The 16,086-nt window shown below is 45.1% G+C and overlaps 1 pseudogene; it reads left to right on the top strand.

Moving 5' to 3' along the window:
* The first annotated feature begins 3,532 nt into the window (after window positions 1-3,532).
* Window positions 3,533-15,133, top strand: LOC121578700 (annotated as a pseudogene).
* Window positions 15,134-16,086: the final 953 nt, after the last annotated feature.

Raw genomic sequence — 16,086 nt, 5'->3', positions numbered from 1 at the left:
TTGGAGAACTTTCAGAGATGTCCATAATATGACATGATCCTTTTGTTTGATTTTAACGCTGGAATTATGTTTGGTCAATCAGAATATCCTTTACAGAACCTCACCTCACTTCTACTGTTCTGTTAACTGTTCAGAACTGTTCCGTTTACTGTTAACTGTTCAGCTCTGTTAACTGCTTGTGGGACTTTTCTATAAATTTTTTATTCATTATTTAGGGGGTAGATCAGCTTTAATATTGCAGATAGATTGTAACTTCCATCAATGTAATTGTCTGCATCACCTCCAATCCCCCATATGGTTGTTCCCCTCACAAATATATATATATATATATATATATATATATATATATATATATAACAGTGGGGGGGGGGAAAGTATTTAGTCAGCCACCAATTGTGCAAGTTCTCCCACTTATTTTTAATGAATTTATTTGCAAATTATGGTGGAAAATAAGTATTTGGTCAATAACAAAAGTTTCTCAATACTTTGTTATATACCCTTTGTTGGCAATGACACAGGTCAAACGTTTTCTGTAAGTCTTCACAAGGTTTTCACACACTGTTGCTGGTATTTTGGCCCATTCCTCCATGCAGATCTCCTCTAGAGCAGTGATGTTTTGGGGCTGTCGCTGGGCAACACGGACTTTCAACTCCCTCCAAAGATTTTCTATGGGGTTGAGATCTGGAGACTGGCTAGGCCACTCCAGGACCTTGAAATGCTTCTTACGAAGCCACTCCTTCGTTGCCCGGGCGGTGTGTTTGGGATCATTGTCATGCTGAAAGACCCAGCCACATTTCATCTTCAATGCCCTTGCTGATGGAAGGAGGTTTTCACTCAAAATCTCACGATACATGGCCCCATTCATTCTTTTCTTTACACGGATCAGTCGTCCTGGTCCCTTTGCAGAAAAACAGCCCCAAAGCATGATGTTTCCACCCCCATGCTTCACAGTAGGTATGGTGTTCTTTGGATGCAACTCAGCATTCTTCGTCCTCCAAACACGACGAGTTGAGTTTTTACCAAAAGGTTCTATTTTGGTTTCATCTGACATTCTCCCAATCCTCTTCTGGATCATCCAAATGCACTCTAGCAAACTTCAGACGGGCCTGGACATGTACTGGCTTAAGCAGGGGGACACGTCTGGCACTGCAGGATTTGAGTCCCTGGCGGCGTAGTGTGTTACTGATGGTAGGCTTTGTTACTTTGGTCCCAGCTCTCTGCAGGTCATTCACTAGGTCCCGCCGTGTGGTTCTGGGATTTTTGCTCACCGTTCTTGTGATCATTTTGACCCCACAGGGTGAGATCTTGCGTGGAGCCCCAGATCGAGGGAGATTATCAGTGGTCTTGTATGTCTTCCATTTCCTAATAATTGCTCCCACAGTTGATTTCTTCAAACCAAGCTGCTTACCTATTGCAGATTCAGTCTTCCCAGCCTGGTGCAGGTCTACAATTTTGTTTCTGGTGTCCTTTGACAGCTCTTTGGTCTTGGCCATAGTGGAGTTTGGAGTGTGACTGTTTGAGGTTGTGGACAGGTGTCTTTTATACTGATAACAAGTTCAAACAGGTGCCATTAATACAGGTAACGAGTGGAGGACAGAGGAGCCTCTTAAAGAAGAAGTTACAGGTCTGTGAGAGCCAGAAATCTTGCTTGTTTGTAGGTGACCAAATACTTATTTTCCACCATAATTTGCAAATAAATTCATTAAAAATCCTACAATGTGATTTTCTGGAAAAAAAATGCTCAATTTGTCTGTCATAGTTGACGTGTACCTATGATGAAAATTACAGGCCTCTCTCATCTTTTTAAGTGGGAGAACTTGCACAATTGGTGGCTGACTAAATACTTTTTTTCCCCACTGTATATAGACAGATGACATGTAGCTGCTGTAGTAAGCCAAGGCCCTACAGATCAGCTACGATCTGTCTATCCTGTCTGAGTGTTAGAGATACAAGCTATATAGAGCTGATGTGGGTATATGTCAATGGATGTGGATATTATCAGGGACACACCAGAGAGAAAGAGACATGCAGCCTCACACATCCTTATTTGACTTCCTCCTTGATCACTCAACTGTGGTTGGGGTGGATATACCAATGATGTATATATAAACCCTGGATTGCTGATGCTACAGTATGTACAGTATTGGCCATTGAGAGACTTTGAAGCCACCTGTCGGCCATATTGGCACTCCCTAGTAGGAGCAGTCCTCCATAGGAATGAATAGAATTCTACAATATTTCAATTAAATGTTTCAAGGACAAAAGTACATGTATTTAAGTATTTTGTTGTTGTAGTGGGGACAGTATCATTAGTACTCTCAAAAAAAAATACTTCAAGGAAAATGTTTTTACATTATTTAAAAGTATGCATTAAGGTGTCTGTAATAGAATAAACGTGTTAAAAACAAATGCAGAAATTAATAAATGCATTTCTCTAGCTTCCGAAATATTTTTTACAATCGAGGAGGAGTGCCAAGATGGCTGCGCGGTGGCTTCAACACAGCGCCCCCTGTCAGCCATCCAGGGTTTATACATATCATTGGTAAATACAGACGCTAGTGAATGTCTACACACCCTTTGCACTATCTCCCCCTAACAATCTACACAACTTACTCCACATTTGTTATGTGAAAGAAAAAGTTATTTTTCAAATTAATAAAAAACGAAAATGCCTTGATTGCATGTTCTCACACCCCAGAGTTAATACATTTTGAAGCACCTTTGGCAGCAATTACAGCTGTGAATCATTTTGAATAAGATTCTACCAACTTTGTGTAACATTATTGCTTCTGTCTCTCTCCTTGCCCGGAACCAGGGACCCTCTGAACACATCGATAACAGTCACCATCGAAGCATCATTACCTATCGCTCCACAAAAGCCGCAGCCCTTGCAGATCTAGGGAAACAACTACTTCAAGGTCTCAGAGCAAGTGATGATGCTACTAGCTAGCCATTTCACTCTTAGGTCAACATATTTCCATTGTTTTTGTCAAAATCGCTCATGCTCAGTAAATTTGGTTGGAAATCATTGATGGACAGCAATATTCAGACCTTGTCTCTGATTTCCAAGCAGGTTTAATTCAGGACTGAGATTGGAACATTCAGGAACACTCCACACCTTTTGGAAAGGAGCAGTGCACAATCAACATCCAAACAATAACTTATCTGAAAGAGGTTCAAAACTTTCATGAAGTAAGACATGATTACAATATATTAAAGAGACCATGCAAAACTAGTTTTATCCATTTAGGGGACCCCTTAGGCTTGAGAGCGTCCCCAAAGGCAAAGGTTCTATATAGCCTCTTTAAACATCATACTTGTTCAGCACATCCATATTCATTCATACTTTGTTCAATGCAAATTAAAGTCAAAAAGGGATCACAGGGTACATGCTGTGACCTGGTGGTTGGGTGTCACCCTGGCAGCAGTGACATCAGATGCCCTCCGTACTGGGGTATAGAACCCTGGTGAGGCGGTCGTGCCATGTCATGTCAGAGGCCCTTGTTTTTTAGCAGTCTGTAGCTCGCTCATTATGCGTGAAATTGTACATCTACAAATTGTACAGTGTGGAAATCAGACCGGCTCTAAGGTAAATTAACTGTTTTATATTAAAATGGGTCGATAAATATTTTTTGGGGAAATTGTACATGCTTTAGTTCAATGCTTATCTTGCTTCCACTGCAAATACAGTACATACTTTCAATGACTCTCATAACACATTTGGACAGTGGCAAAGATTGAACAATGGTAAAGTTTTATTTTATTTACATGCAATGAGACTTATAAACAGGTGCAGTAGGGTATGTTACTTGATGATAATGTTGATGCCATTCATATACTATTAGCAAAGCACAACTTACCTATTAAAGTAAACCGATTGCCATTTTCTTCAGCCTAATATCATTTAATTTAATTTTATAGTGTATATTGAATGAGTTATTGGGTGCTGGCACGTTGCCATTGATGCTTGTTGAGTGTGAGTGACAGGGTGTTCCCCAAGGGGGACTCTGCTCAGAGATAAGGAGGAAGTAGCAGAATGTGGGGCAGTTTTATCATAGCTGCTGCTGAGAACAAGCATAGTAAGAGCAACCATATGATGTGTTAGATTCAGCTACAGTTCACCACTGTAGGCTGCTCGGACATGCATAATATGAGCAGTGCATGTGCATATTAGGGTGAGCGGAGCAATGTGTATGGCTCTGGGGCAGGTTTTGGGGCATCATCAGGGCCCTGAGATTTTCCTGACCTAGTGACCCCGACAAGGAAACACTTAAGGTCCATCATATTATGCTGAATTGTAAAACCATTGATGCAACACTGAAATAGCTTTACTATGTACCCATCATGTCTTCACTTTGTATCAGCTTTGGGATCAATTCCATTTAAATTAGTACATTTAGGAAGTACACTGAAATTCCCATTCCAATTCTCAATGCTTTTAAATAAGGAAAAAATGAATTTAAAATTAGAATTTGTTTACTTTCTGAACTGACTGGAATTCAAATGAATGGCTCCCAACTCTGCTATGTACAGTGCCTTCATAAAGTATTCACACCCCTCGACTTATTCCACGGTGTGTTGTTACAGCACGAATTCAAAATGGATTAAAAAATAATCTCACCCATCTACACACAATACCCCATAATGACAAAGTGAAAACATGTTTTTAGAAATGTTTGCAAATTTATTGAAAATGAAATACAGAAATATCTAATTTACATCCAAATTGAGCTCAGGTGCATCCAATTTCCATTCATCATCCATGAAATGTCGCTAGAACTTGATTGGAGTCCACCTGGGGCCAATTCAATTGTTTGGACATGATTTAGAAAGAAACACACCTGTCTATGTAAGGTCCCACAGTTGACATTGCATATCAGAGCAGAAACTATGCCTTGAAGTCCAAGGAACTGTCTGTAAATCTCTGAGATAGAATTGTGATGAGGCATATATCTGGGGAAGGGTATAAAACAATTTCTAGAGTGTTGAAAGTTTACAAGAGCACAGTGGTCTCCATCATTGGGGAATTGAAAAGAACTCTGCCTAGAGCTGGCCGTCCGACCAAACTGAGCAACCGGGCAAGAAGGACCTTGGTCAGGGAGGTGACCAAGAACCCAATGACCACTCTGACAGAACTACAGAGTTCATTGGCTGAGATGGGAGAACCTGCCAGAAGGACAACAGTCTCCAGCACTTCTTCTTTGCGATTGGGTTGGCGGATCGCATCCAACTTTTAAGGTGCATACACCGCAGCCTACTGTACTGGAGTGTGAGGCCAGTCATGGCCTACCTACATTAAATTATCTTCAATAGTCCTGTTCCTCTAAGAAAGTGAAATAGAGCCCTAGACACAACTTCCCTCCCCCCACTACACCACCCAAAACCCAACTCCGTCCAGCCTCTCTACCCCTTTCACACAGTCTCTCCCCATCTACGTCATACAGTTCACAAAATATCAACACATGCTCCACGGTTTCCTCCACTGAACACTCATCACACAGACCTGTTTCATGTCTTCTTATCATCCACAACGTGGCATTCAAACCTATGTGCCCAAGCCGTAGTCTACTCCACACAACTTCCTCTCTCCTACATCCCATACTCCCCACCTCTTATCAGTGCACGTGATAAAATTGCCTCCCCTTACTACTAGCATCCCGAGCCCTTTTGCCCAGATCAAGGACTTGACTTCCTACCGCCCAACGGGCCCCCTCTCCTCACTGCACTCTTAGCCACAACATCAGCCTTCACATTACCCTCCACACCCACACGGGAACCCAACAAAAGCTTACCACCACTCCCATCCTCTCCAATCCCATTAACAGCACCATCATCTCCACAAACAAGTCTCCCCTATCCGGCCCTATCTCTCAGTTCATATTCTACCACTTTGTGCCCAATTGTCCACCCGTACGCCCTCTGCTCCCAACATTCCCCAGTTGCCATGACGCTAATGCAAGTTTTTTTTGTTTTATTTACAGTTGAGTCATTTAGCAGACACTCATGTCCAGAGCGACTTACAGTAGTGAGTGCATACATTTTCATTTACTGGTCCTCCCGTCGGAATCAAACCCACAACCCTGGCATTGCAAGTGCCGTGGTCTACCAACTGACACACACGGGACCGCCTTATCCTCAGTGGCAGCTCCCCATATCCACCTGCAATGCCTCAACAGGTGTGGTCCTGAAGGCACCCACACACAATCTCAGGGCCCTTGACTGTATCCTATCCAGGCGCTGTAGTACCGTTCTGGCTGCCGATCCATATACAAAGCACCCATAATCCAAAGATGACCTGATCAATGCCTGACATTCGCAACAGTGTTTGTCTATCCGACCCCCAATCATATCCTGCCACTGCCCTCATGAGGTTCAGCACCTTCTTACACTTAATTTCAATATACTCAACATGTCTCTCCACATAAGCCTCTCATCAAACCACATACCTAAATACTTAAACTCAGACACCCTACCTATATCATGACCGTATATATTTGCAGCCTAAAATCTTTAACATTCCTCCTAGAAAACACCATAAAACAGGACTTTGCCACAGACATCCTAAACCCCCATGTTAGAGACCAATCTTCCACAACTCCCACAGCTTCTTGCATCTTCCTCATCACATATTTCACATTCCCACCTCTCTTCCATACAGTCCCATCATCAGCATACAAGGCCACACCCACTCCCTGCCCCACCTTCTTAAATATGTAATCTATCATCAGGGTGAACAACACCGGACTAACCACACTTCCCTGAGGAGTACAATTGTCCACTTCAAACCACATTGACAATTCTGACCCCACCCTCATGACCCGATCGAGCAGGAAGTCCATGATCCAGTTATACAGACGTCCCCCAATGCCCAATGCACTCAACTTGATCAACAACCCTTCCCTCCACATGGTATCGTAAGCTTTCTCAATGTCAAGATACACAACACTCATCACCTCTTTTATAGTCAGGGCATTGGCTATCTCTGTACTAACTGTCACCAGGGCATCCATGGCAGACCTCCCTCTCCCTGAACCCACTCTGTGCTACGCTCAACAAACCCCTAACTTCCAAGAAATACATCATCCTACTCACTATCATCTTTATTGGATGTCAACGCGATAGGCCTATAACTGCCCGCCCTAGCGGGACTGTTACCTGGTTTTACAAAACAGCAACACCACCAACGTTTCCAACCAGCAGGTATCACCCCAGTCCTCCACACCTTATTATACAACCCTAACACTGCTTCCAACAACCTGTTCGGTGCATGCTTAAACATCATATAACACACCATCTTCTCCAGGAGCAGTCCGCCAGCATCCTTCCAACGCCCTTGTCATCTCATACATAGAAAACTCTGCATCCATAGCTTCTCCTGACTCCCCTAATTCCTGCCATGCCTCCCTTTTCACTATTTAAAATTGTTCTTCTCGCCATCGCTCTCTTCCTTTGATACTCCATGAGATTCCTTTCTGTCAAGCCATTCTTAAGTACCCTTAAAGCTATATCCTTTTCCTGCACAATCTTTGAGCACTCATCTGTCCACCATTGCACCACCCGCCATCTTCCTCCCCCCGGAACACACTGGAACAGTCACATCTGCAGCTGATCTAATTACAGACGTTACTGCCTCAGCGCACTCATCCACAGACCCCTCAATTGATAACTTTTGTCCCGCCCACTCGCACAGGTACTTGAACATCTTCCAGTTAGCTTTCTCAAAACATCACGTCATGTTATTGCCTCTACTCTGCATCCACACATCCTCATTGAACTTACATCGAACCAGTAAATGATCACTCCCTACCGTGGTTTCTCTCATCACTTCCCATTCACACCTCCCTGCCACCGCCGCAGATACCAATGTCAAGTCCAAGCATGACTGTAGCCGTCACCACATGAATTATCGTCCCCCTCCCATCATTAACACATACTAATCCCCTGTTATCCATCAATTCTTCAACTATACTCCCATTGTTATCTTTATGCATACTTTTTAATTATGGGTATTAAAATCACCACACCACGTCCTATCAATCCCTTCTAACAGTGCTAACATGAGAGGTTTGCAGGGGTTATAGAAATTAACTATTACAATGTTACCTCTATTCCTACATATTTCTATCCCCACACATTCCAATTCCTGTATCTCCAATACTCTGTACGCCATCCCCTCTATAACGGGGCGGCAGGTAGCTTAGTGGTTAAGAGCGTTGTGCCAGTAACCGAAAGGTCGCTGGTTCTAATCCCCGAGCCGACTAGGTGAAAAATCTGTCGATGTGCCCTTGAGCAAGGCACTTAACCCTAATTGCTCCTGTAAGTCGCTCTGGATAAGAGCGTCTGCTAAATGACTAATTATAATTATATAATTATATAACGAACGTAACAAAACCCCCACCTGACTCTATCACATCGTACCAAACTGAATCCCAGAATCACAATCTCCAGTTGAGGTTTGAGCCATGTTTCTTGGACACACAGTACATCTGGTACTACCGCCATATCATATACATACTTCTTAAACTCCTGCCCGTTAGCTATTAAGCTTCTAGCGTTCCATTGAAGGACTGCAAAAACCATAGTAAATAGGTTGTTCCAACCACCTCTTGGCTGATTCAACATCTCATGCATCATTACTCCAGTTGCTTCTGTAATTCCCAGGAAATCTTTGGCCGCGCGTACCACCACTTCTATGTGTGCAGACTTTTTCTTAACCTGATCACTAATATTCAACACACTACACATGAATGCCAAGAAGTCCACCCTGTTCACCACCAACGATTATTTTGTGACCGCACACTGATGGTCACATTTCGTGTAAACCCCAGTTTGTGCTACACAGAAAGCGGCACAGGTCCTAATCCAGGCACTTGTCATCTCCCGTCTGGATTACTGCAACTCGCTGTTGGCTGGGCTCCCTGCCTGTGCCATTAAACCCCTACAACTTATCCAGAACGCTGCAGCACGTCTGGTGTTCAACCTTCCCAAGTTCTCTCATGTCACCCCGCTTCTCCGCACACTCCACTGGCTTCCAGTTGAGGCTCGCATCTACTACAAGACCATGGTGCTTGCCTACGGAGCTGTGAGGGGAACGGCACCTCCTTACCTTCAACCTTATCAAACCCTACACCCAAATGAGGGCACCACGTTCATCCACCTCTGGCCTGCTACCTCCCCTACCTCTACGGAAGCACAGTTCCCGCTCAGCCCAGTCAAAGCTATTCGCTGCTCTGGCACCCCAATGGTGGAACAAGCTCCCCCACGACACCAGGAGAGCGGAGACACTGACCACCTTCCGGAGACACTTGAAACCCTACCTCTTTAAGGAATACCTGGAATAGTATAAAGTAATCCTTCTACCCCCCCCCCCCCCACCACACACTTGCCATATTCATGTGGTCCCCCACACTTCGCACAACGTCTCTTCCCCTTACAGACGCTAGCTACATGTTCCATGCGCTGACACTTAATCCGTTATCGGATGTAACATTTTACTGGTTGGCTCAGAGCAAACCACCACTACTTTATTCTCCTGTACCTCATCTCCCTGCCTGTTTGCTGTGGAAAATCCACCCTCATCCCCTTTTCTGAACCTTTTCCAATTTTTTTCTGTACTGTCATGTAGGTAGACTCATCACTGATCCTACTACCTTCATCCATCTCAGACTTACTCCCATCTGAGCTACCTGCCATGCCTACCTCAGTCTCAGTACAGCTGTGCAGATCCGCCAACCAAACGCGCCACTGCGTTCACTTCCAAAACGGAATGCTATGATCGAACACAAAAAAAAAACATTTGTGTCCAAAGTCAAATTCCACAGTTATCTTGTACGTCGTGATTCAAACCGGGTGCTCACCATCCAGTCACCTACCCCAGAGTCCACCCTCTACAGCACTTCACCAATCAGGGCTTTATGGGAGTGGCCAGACGGAAGCCACTCCTGAGAAAAAGGCACATGACAGCACGCCTGGAGTTTGCAAAAATGCATGTGAAAGACAGATCGTAAAGGCAAAAGATTTTCTGGTCTGATGAGACACAAATGTAACTCTTTGGCCTGAATGCCAAGCGCTATGTCTGGAGAAAACCAGGCACAGCTCATCACCTGTCTAACACCATCCCTACCGTGAAGCATGGTGGCAACAGCATCATGAAATGGGGATGCTTTTCAGCTGCAGGGACTGGGAGACTGGTAAGGATAGAGGGAACAATGAATGAAGCCAAATACAGGCAAATCCTTGATGAGAACCTGCTTCAGAGTGCAAATGACCTTAGACTGGGAGCGAAGATTTACGTTCCAACAGGACAATGACCCCAAGCTTACAGCCAAAGCAACGCAGGAATGGCTTCAGAACAAGAACGTGAAAGTCCTTGAGTGGCCCAGCCAAAGCCCAGACTTGAATTCCACGGAAAGACTTGAAGATTGCTGTTCACTGCCGCTCCCCATCTAACTTAACAGAGCTTGAGAAAATCTGCAAGGATGAATGGGAGAAAATCCACAAATCCATATGTGCAAAGCTGATACAGACATACCCAAGACGACTCAAAGCTGTAATCGCCGCCAAAGGTGCTTCTACAATTTATTGACTCAGGGGTGTGAATACTTCTGTAAATTAGATATTTCTGGATTTTATTTTCAATAAATGTGTTACATTTAATCCATTTCGAATTCAGGCTGTAACACAACATGTGGAATAAGTCAAGGGGTATGAATATTTTCTGAAGGCACTGTACATATGTCTTTACAGTTTTGTGAGGTGATCAGCGAGGTACATGGAATCAGTGCTACAGGAATGTATGAGGGGGATGATCCTCTTCAATTGGAGAGACTCAGTGTCTACTTCAACGAGGCAAATTAGAGAAATTGAGATAGTTGAAAATAAAGAGTTCTTCAGTTAATTGTGAACGTATTATCTAGGTGAGCTCGGGCACGGAGAGGGTGCTGTACTTCTGTCTGCCGCGCGCCGTCAGATTTAAGTGCCTTTGAACGGGATATGTTAGTAATAGCCAGGCACACCGGTTTATGTCAAGAACTGCAACACTGCAGGGTTTTTCATGCTCAACAGTTTCCCATGTATATCAACAATGGTCCACCACCCAAAGGACATCCAGCCAACTTGACACAACTGTGGGAAGTTTTGGAGTCCACATGGGCCAGCATCCCTGTGGAACGCTTTTGACACCTTGTAGAGTCCATGCCCCGACGAATTGAGGCTGTTTTGAGGGCAAAAGGGGGGGTGCAACTCAATATTAGGAAGGTGTCCTTAATGTTTTGTACACTCAGTGTATATATGTCTGATGATCGCACACAATTCTCTTGTTCTGTGTTCCCGTGGAATAGGACATTCTGGAGCTGGGAACAACTGGGCCAAGGGCCACTACAAAGAGGGAGCAGAGCTGGTGGACACTGTGATAGGCAGGGTGCATCAAGAGAGCGAAGACTGACTGTTTGCAAGGCTTCCAGTTCATCCACTCCCTAGGTGGTGGGACGAACTCCGGCATGGGCACTCTCATCATAAACAAGATCCGCAAGGAGTGTTCCGACCGCATCATGACCAGCTTCAGAATCATGCCCTCGCCCAAGGTCTCAGACACAGTGGTGGAGCTCTAACACCACCCTGTCAATCCACCAACTCCTAGAGAACACGGATGAGACCTTTTGTATCGACAACGAGGCTCTCTACGACATCTGCTTCCGTACGTTAAAGCTCAAAACCCTGACCTACCATGACCTGAACCACCTGGTGAGCAGGGTCACGACCTCCCTAAGGTTCCCTGGCCAGCTCAATGCAGATCTCTGCAAACTGACTGTCATCATGGTGCCCTTCCCCTGCCTCCACTTCTTCATGTTGGGCTTTGCACCCCTGACGGCGCGCGGCAGCCAGAAGTAGAGCACCCTCTCTGTGCCCGAGCTCACCTAGCAGATATTTGATGCCCGTAATATGATGACCGCCTGTGATCCCCGTAGAGGCCTCTAGCTGACCGTGGCTGGGAAGTTCCAAGGCAAGATGTCCACCAAGGAAGTGGAAGAGCAGATGTCTCTCTCTCTCTGGCAGGAGGTAAGCTTGGCTTATATGGCTTATATGGTGTCGAGGGTGTCGAGTAAAGCTTAAACCATGTATTTAGATTGTAGTTAGGTATTGTAGGTAGTTATCGTGGGTTATTGTAGTTATCGTAGGTTATTGTATGTAATTATTGTAGGTAAGTATTGTATTCGGCTGAGCCCGGTGAAGCACGAGGCTAGCTAACCCACTACCTGGATTAGCTAGTGGGTAGCTACTGGTAACTATTAGCAACTGTGGATAGTTGTTTCACGCTTGAGAGTACCTGTAATTACACCAGCTAGCTGCCTACCATTCAGCTGTTTTTCAAACCTCATTGTCTGAAGCGTTAACGTTAGGTAGTTAGTAGCTACTGTGCTCGAAATGTAGCTAGCTTGTTGCTACCTGGATAGCTAACTAAACAATAGCTGGAACGACCTAGCGAAGACGCGAACTGGCTGAGTCGATTCAGTGGCTAGCTTTGCACTTGGCTAGCTAACAGTAGCTGCTAGGGGTAAGTTATAACCTACATTTGTGTTTTGTTTTTACATACTGGTAACCAGAGTCATTCAAGGGAATTCGGGACATGGGTGACTAGTTAACGTTAGCTTGGCTCTCTCTGTGTGTTCGTGGCGTGGGAGGAGGGTTTTTTTCGTTGACAGAAAGCAATGGCTAGCTAGTCTGCTAACTATTCTAGCTAACTAACTGGCTGAATAAGCTCATTCCTTCTCCCTCCAATCTCCTGATTCTGCCTCCTCAACCCTCCTCTCCTCTCCTCTCTTTCTGCATCATTTGACTCTCTATGTCCCCTATCCTCCCAGCCGGCTCGGTCCTCCCCTCCTGCTCCGTGGCTTGACGACTCATTGTGAGCTCACAGAACAGGGCTCCGGGCAGCCGAGCGGAAATGGAAGAAAACTAGACTCCCTGCGGACCTGGCATATTTTCATCCCTCCTCTCTACATTTTCTTCCTCTGTTTCTGCTGCTAAAGCCACTTTCTACCACTCTAAATTCCAAGCATCTGCCTCTAACCCTAGGAAGCTCTTTGCCACCTTCTCCTCCCTGCTGAATCCTCCTCCCCCCTCCTCCCTCTCTGTAGAGGACTTCGCCAACCATTTTGAAAAGAAGGTTGACGACATCCAATCCTCATTTGTTAAGTCAAATGACACTGCTGGTCCTGCTCACACTGTCCTACCCTATGCTTTGACTTCTTTCTCCCCTCTCTCTCCAGATGAAATCTTGCGACTTGTGACGGCCGGCCGCCCAACAACCTGCCCACTTGACCCTATCCCCTCCACTCTTCTCCAGACCATTTCCGGAGACCTTCTCCCTTACCTCACCCCGCTCATCAACTCATCCTTGACCGCTGGCTATGTCCCTTCCGTCTTCAAGAGAGCAAGAGTTGCACCCCTTCTCAAAAAACCTACACTCGATCCCTCCGATGTCAACAACTACAGACCAGTATCCCTTCTTTCTTTTCTCTCCAAAACTCTTGAGCGTGCCGTCTTTAGCCAACTCTCTTGCTATCGCTCTCAGAATGACCTTCTTGATCCAAACCAGTCAGGTTTCAAGACTGGTCATTCAACTGAGACTGCTCTTCTCTGTGTCACGGAGGCTCTCTGCACTGCTAAAGCTAACTCTCTCTCCTCTGCTCTTATTCTTCTAGACCTGTCTGCTGCCTTTGATACTGTGAACCATCAGATCCTCCTCTCCACCCTCTCCGAGTTGGGCATCTCCGGCGCGGCTCACTCTTGGATTGCGTCCTACCTGACAGGTCGTTCCTACCAAGTGGCGTGGCGAGAAGCTGTCTCCGCACCACGTGCTCTCACCACTGGTGTCCCCCAGGGCTCAGTTCTAGGCCCTCTCCTATTCTCGCTATACACCAAGTCACTTGGCTCTGTCATATCCTCACATGGCCTCTCCTATCATTGCTACGCAGACGACACACAACTAATCTTCTCCTTTCCCCCTTCTGATAACCAGGTGGCGAATCGCATCTCTGCATGTCTGGCAGACATATCAGTGTGGATGACGGATCACCACCTCAAGCTGAACCTCGGCAAGACGGAGCTGCTCTTCCTCCCGGGGAAGGACTGCCCGTTCCATGATCTCGCCATCACGGTTGACAACTCCGTTGTGTCCTCCTCCCAGAGTGCGAAGAGCCTTGGCGTGACCCTGGACAACACCCTGTCGTTCTCCGCTAACATCAAGGCGGTGACCCGATCCTGTAGGTTCATGCTCTACAACATTCGGAGAGTACGACCCTGCCTTACACAGGAAGCGGCACAGGTCCTAATCCAGGCACTTGTCATCTCCCGTCTGGATTACTGCAACTCGCTGTTGGCTGGGCTCCCTGCCTCTGCCATTAAACCCCTACAACTCATCCAGAATGCCGCAGCCCGTCTGGTGTTCAACCTTCCCAGGTTGTCTCACGTCACCCCGCTCCTCCACACACACTCCACTGGTTCCAGTTGAAGCTCGCTTCTGCTACAAGACCATGGTGCTTGCCTACGGAGCTGTGAGGGGAACGGCACCTCCGTACCTTCAGGCTCTGATCAGTCCCTACACCCAAACGAGGGCATTGCGTTGATCCACCTCTGGCCTGCTGGCCCCCCTACCTCTGCGGAAGTACAGTTCCCGCTCAGCCTCGTAATGGCTTCCACCTTCATTGGCAACAACACAGCCATACAGGAGATCTTCCGACACGTTGGAGACCAGTTCTCGCTCATGTTTAGGCACAAGGCCTTCCTGCACTGGTACACCGGGGAGGACATGGACGAGATGGAGTTCACAGAGGCAGAGAGCAACCTGAATGAGCAAGAGGGACCGGCTACGACAAGAGTTCGGAGTCAGACTAGGTTGGAAGTTATGACGATGGAGACTGTGACTGAGACTGTTGAAACTATAGCTGAATAGATGTGGAAGTATTAGTGTGTGGGAGATTTATGCTGTCATTTCTCGGTTCTGTGCAGCAGGACTAGAGTTTTTTCTTGATCACATGACCTAACCAGGAAAACTTAAGGGCCCTGAGTTTTTCCAGATCAGGTCACAAAAAACTGCTGGCCCTGTCTCAACAGGAATTCTAGCACCAGGTACATTTTTTACTGATGTAGGCTTTTATGAAACTGAAAATCTATTTTGTTAGATATACAAATTCTGTCAACATTATAAAAGCACCAGATTTCCCAAGCTTGATTGAGAGCATATGCATTTACAAATAAAACAGTTGTTAATAAGAGGGGAATTGACCATATCTGCAAGATACAATATATAGTATATGTACTAAATAAAATCTTCCCATTTTTGTGTTCCTCAGCATAGTAACATTGGATGAAAAATGGATGTAGTTGTGAGATCTTGTGAAAAGAAAAGTATGTCCAACCTTTATTGCTTGATTTATGTTGTTTGCGTTTACTAATGTATTCTTTGAAAACAAAGATGATTGTTAAAGAAATAATTATTTAAAAAATGTAAAAAGATATATAGTGAGCTCCAGAAGTATTGGGACAGTAGCTAGGTTTCCATCCAATTGGCGATCCAGTATATCCGTCCAATACTCTAAAATCCGCATTAAGAAAAGATGCGCACTTTCCCACCCAACAGACTTGTTGCGGATAAAAATCAGTGCATGATGACATAGTGCATACAAAATGTACTTTTTCGCTTACGTTTTCAGGACCGAATAGAAATCTAAAGTTCAATATGTTTCCTTTGCACTTTCAACTCTACCGATAGTTTTGTCACAAAAACTGTTGCGTTGAATAGCAAATGTGCCTACTCTGGTCTTGGCATGTGCGCTCTAGCCAACAGCTGGCAGATACAGTGTGGGTAAACTGTGCTGGTATGCTAGTCTACATGAGATTATTATGGATAACATTAAAGTAGAAGTGTTTAGAAACATATTCTATTCTTATTTACAATAAAAGTGACTCCAAAATGACACATTACATTACGTACCATTAATTTATATTGGGCACAAAATAATCTGAAACAACCAAAATGAACAGCAAATGCATCCATGAAGTTTGTAGTGTCACAAACTTGATGTA

This window comes from Coregonus clupeaformis, chromosome 12, assembly GCF_020615455.1.
Source record: "Coregonus clupeaformis isolate EN_2021a chromosome 12, ASM2061545v1, whole genome shotgun sequence".
NCBI lineage: Eukaryota > Metazoa > Chordata > Actinopteri > Salmoniformes > Salmonidae > Coregonus > Coregonus clupeaformis.
The sequence above is the reverse complement of the archived record's forward strand: the minus strand, read 5'-3'. Positions and strand labels throughout refer to the sequence as shown.